A 5,277-nucleotide genomic window follows, 5' to 3' on the forward strand; every position below is an offset into this window, starting at 1 on the left:
CAGCTGTCTCTTCGTGACTAATCTGAAAGGCTCTCATGTAAACACATCCCTAGGCCAGCAGGCATTTTATCTGACCTTGTAAAAATACATCTCTAGGGAATACTCAGGTCTTCTGTAGTTTATATAAGTCTCAAAGCCCCTTATGGCCTTCAATGGAAATAAATGAAAGAACATTAATGGCCTTTGTTAAAATACCATTTTATGTATTTGTTTTAAATATGTTTTAACATTATCTTTATGATTTCAGTATATTCAACTGCAACACTACAGCACACTGAAATATGTCTTGAAATTAATTAACATTAACATTTTTTTGCTCATAACAATGAAATTCAATGTTTCAGGTTATTCTTAGGGGCAGATTTATCAATACACGAACGCTGGGAGCGTTCATCCGAACGCTCCGAGCGCATCTTCGCCGATTTTTTCGGGCCCGCGCGACTTTTCCGAATGACCCGCACGACATTTTCGGACTCCCTCACGATGCTTTCACGAAGGATTCGGAGAGGCTCTGCCGCTGTTTGCAGTTGTTCGGTGCGAAAGTTTCGGCACTTTCGGATCGCCAATGCGATATTGTCGTGACTGGTACGATTTTTTCGTGGGCATTTTCGTGATGTTTGCGATCTTTAGAGGTTTTCGTTTCCGGTCCGAGTTTTTCCCATTCGGGATTCGAACTCGTGTATTGATAAATCTGCCCCTTAGTGTTTTGGATGCAATTATTTATATATATTTTAGCCCTAAGCAGCCTTCTGCAGGCACCTGCAACACAAGTAGGTTTGTTATACAGTTATGCAAGACAGTCTTGAGTGTAAATTAAAGTTCTTTGTCATTTGCGGAATGATATTCCCTAATGTTTCTAGAATATATGGTCAGTGCCTGGTGCCAGTGGAACCTTTCTGAGCAATAATAAACTGCAATAATAAACTACTGTAATAATACTAACAAAATGTTTTTTCCTTTAATAGATGCCGGTGCCACAAAATCTAAATTCTGTGATCCCAGTGGGACCTATTTGGAAAAAGTAAATTCATATCTGTGTCAGTACAAGGCAAAGATTTTAGTAGAATATGTGTGAGTAACCTAAACTGACAACAAATGAATATATGAGTATATACAGTGGGGCAGTTTATTTGAACCATTGCCAAAACATGGCTAGTGATTACCATTATAACACCATTGTCATTGCTCAACCCAGAACAGAAGTGCACAATTACCTCTCTCTTTCCATAGTTTAATATATTTTGTTCTAAATTTTAACAGTTTTAAATTTAGCGGTGAGCTCAATGTTCCCTTTTTGCTACAGTTTATACAAGAGCAGTGGAAAGCTGGTGATTCCAGTGGTGGCCAACAAAAGGGCAACCATTTGGGGGTTAGATAATAATTCTAAAAACATAGCAAAATTTAAAAATTTAGACCAAATGAAAAGTTGTTCTCAACAGGTTCATTTTTAACATGCAAAAAAAAAACTAAGATAAGTTGCTGCCACCTCATGGAGTGTTCATTAATTGCCTGACACACTTACAGAAGCAATCACTTCTAGACCAGATATTTCATAATTGATATTATGAAAAATATGTTAATAAATTCTTATTTTGGTTAAGAACTCCTGGTGCCCAGTAATCCTGTTGTGAGCTCAGAGGTACAGATCTGCAACACCTCTCCCTTCGTCCACACATGTAAGTGAGGGTCCAGCTGAGACTAGGGGGCTGATTTACTAAGACACGATTTCGAATCCGAATTGGAAAAATTCCGATTGGAAACGAACATTTTGCAACTTTTTCATATTTTTTGTGATTTTTTCGGCGTCTTTACGATTTTTGCGTAAAAACGCGAGTTTTTCGGCGTCTTTACGATTTTTGCGTAAAAACGCGAGTTTTTCGGCGTCTTTACGAAAGTTGCGCAAAGTCGCGATTTTTTCGTAGCGTTAACACTTGCGCGCAAAGTCGCGCCTTTTTCGTAGCGTTAAAACTTAAAAGGCGTGACGTTTTGCGCAAGTTTTAACGCTACGAAAAAATCGCGACTTTGCGCAACTTTCGTAAAGACGGCGAAAAACTCGTGTTTTTACGCAAAAATCGTAAAGACGGCGAAAAACTCGCGTTTTTACGCAAAAATCGTAAAGACGCCGAAAAAAATCGCAAAATTACCGATCATTATGAAAAAAACGCAATCGGACGCATTCGGCCCGTTCGTGGGTTAGTAAATGTGCCCCTAAGGGTCTGTTGTAACCGGTGCTCTACACTATTTGACTGGAAGCTATTCCTGGGTGGAAAATAAGGGTTACTGTTCCTCTACTCTTCGTGAATGGTTGGGTGGAGAGCAGTCACTGAGCACAAGACTGCTTGAAGATGAATTTTCAGCATTTGACATATATATATATAATTTATGAAAAGGGTTGTGCGTCTAAATTTAAGGAAAATAAACCCAATCTATAAATAGGGTTTGTTATTTGTAAATAAAATTGACACATATGTTTACAGGGACAGAATGACATACCTTCTATAGACTGCAATGAAATAATGCCTCCAGCATTATTATTTTATATTATATTACTTCTCTCAGACATGGAACTAAACTTTTTCAATCAGACATTCATATCCTATATATATTGCTTTAAAACAAAAGTTTGTTTTCTGTTAAGCCAGTTGGGCTCCCTTGCGGGCCGGCCCAGGAGTTCTGTAGCATATGGACTCCTGTTAGACACATCTGTTGTTATATTATTTTTCTCCCTTGAAGGAACATAGGTTCATTAGGCAGAATAACTGCATGACTCAGGAGAATATTCACACTTCACCCTTCCCCATGCAATACAGTCATGTGATTCCCACATCACCCTCTCACTCCTCCCTTCCCACACATATTTTGCAATGAATTGTTCATCTCTGCCTTACAGCCATGGAGTTTGTTTGTTTTTATTTACAGGCTGATTGCATCACAAGCAATGCAAAATCACACAGGAGGAGTTATCTAAATATATGATTATGCGGTTTGGAAAAAGGTTGCAAAATTATTATTTTGTTTTAGTGGAATGTTTACAAAAGTTAAAAACCATAACTTTTATACCTATGTCATTCTTACCCTGCTCCCAAAAGCATCCTACCAGCTAAAGGGCTCAAGCCCTAATGAACTGCTAGGGGCACAACCAAACTTTAGATTATATATATATTTTATTACAATTTCCACCTAGCCTAAAGTGCATTTGTGTGTTGAGGTGGGCAACACAGGTGTGTTTTTCTCTGGAATGCTTCTAGCTTACAGGGGGACACAAAGCAATGGGCAGCCCTGTACATAACAATGGCTTATGGCAGACATTAAATAAAAGACGCCTTTGCACCAATGTCGTCTGTGCTCTCTAAATTATGCCATATATTTGTACATTCTCTGTATTTTTACATTTTGACAAGAACCAAGGATCACCATAACATTACTTAGTTCAATGTACTGATGATCCACATCATTTACTAGTGACAATAAGCACAATCAACTTGGGCACTGGGAAATTACTATAGGGCAAGCAAGATTATAATAAGGAAAATCTTACACCTGACATGTAGGTGCTATATATCTTATTTTAGGAAACTGCAACAAATTGATCACACAGAACAAAATTCTGTGAGTCATTTAACAAGAGCAGTAATATGTAGCAAATTGTGTGCTGGATGTAGAAACCCAGAGCAGTTTGCACCTGCCAATGTAACATGGCCAAATTTACACCTTAGCACTCTGGCCCTTGTGTCTGTAACATTCATACATGAGTCAATTCTATCTCCGATCACCCAGCAGGAATGTCAAAATCTGCTTGATTATATGTGTGAGTCTTTTGGACATCAAAGAAACCCCTTAAGTTTAATTAAAAGGCCTGTTACGTCCAGATCCTTTACTCTTTATAGAATCAGTATATATATTTTCTCTCAATTTATATCAAAATTTTACCCCAGTGCTTTTCACAACTCTCTAAGTGCAATACTAGTACTTGGTGGTGCCTTATCCTCTTTCACCCACCACACCCGTCCCAAGCAGATAACACATGATCTTGATTACTGGTAGGAATAAACTGATCAAAGATTAAGATGTTGTAAATAAATGACTACTCTTCTGCCCTGTACCACAGGATGCCATATCTACAGTATAAAAAAAGAAAGAACCATTGTTCATTAAATAATTGTAACCTTCCCCACCCTTCAGCTTTTCCAAAGCAACTATACGGTTATAGTTTGTGCAGGGTAACACTACATTACATTTCATTGTATGCAAAACCCTTTTTCTTAGGGCTCTGGCACACACGTGACAAATCTCCCTGTTCGCGGGTGACTAATCTCCCCGTGTTGCCATCCCACCGGCGAAAATGTAAGTCGCCGGTGGAAGGGCACATGCGGCAGCACGATTTCGGCAAATTACCGAAAATGCCTCGTGATATAACTTCGGCGATTTGCCGAAATCGCCTGTGCAGCGTGTACCATCCCACCGTTCGCCGGTGGGATGGTAGTTCGGGGAAATTAGTCGCCCGTGATAAGGGAGATTTGTTGCGGCCGACTAATCTCCCTGTGTGCCAGAGCCCTTAGTGTTACTTGGAACAGTTCACCTCTCACTGACCAATAAAAATGGTGCTTGATAACAATTTTATCAATATGGAAAAAGGCCCAACCCTACCTCACACAGCCTAACATTCATAATAGTGAACATATCCACTGGGCCTAGGGTTGCCACCTGCCTGGTATTTTACTGGCCTGGTCGGTGAAAATAATCCCAGATGCTAATGTTATTAATAGGGAAAACGTTACAAAAAATGGAAAGCCAGTATTATTCTCCAGAAAAGGTGGCAAGCCTTACTGGGCCTCAGGGTTCCCACTTATGGAAGTAGTTTCAATTATTTCCTAATTTACTTTCAGCTTATCCCTTAGCTAATAGGGGCGTGTTCTATTTAAAGTGGGTGTGTCACTTACAAAAATGACAGGAAATAGTTTTCAGGTTATAAATTGAAGTAAATTCTCTTTATTCAATTGAACCTAGGCCAGTATATAGCAACATTAATAGTATAAGGCGGGAACTGACTGACAGAGGGGCATGTTCTATCCAAAGTGGGTGGGTCACTTACAAAAATGACAGGAAATAGTTTTCAGGTTATAAATTGAAGTAAATTCTCTTTATTCAATTGAACCTAGGCCAGTATATAGCAACATTAATAGTATAAGGCGGGAACTGACTGCCAGAGAGGCGTGTTCTATCCAAAGTGGGTGTGTCACTTACAAAAATACAGGAAAAGCCCCACGTGTTAAAAAG

This window comes from Xenopus tropicalis, chromosome 3 (assembly GCF_000004195.4).
Source record: "Xenopus tropicalis strain Nigerian chromosome 3, UCB_Xtro_10.0, whole genome shotgun sequence".
In the NCBI taxonomy this organism is placed as follows: Eukaryota; Metazoa; Chordata; class Amphibia; order Anura; family Pipidae; genus Xenopus; species Xenopus tropicalis.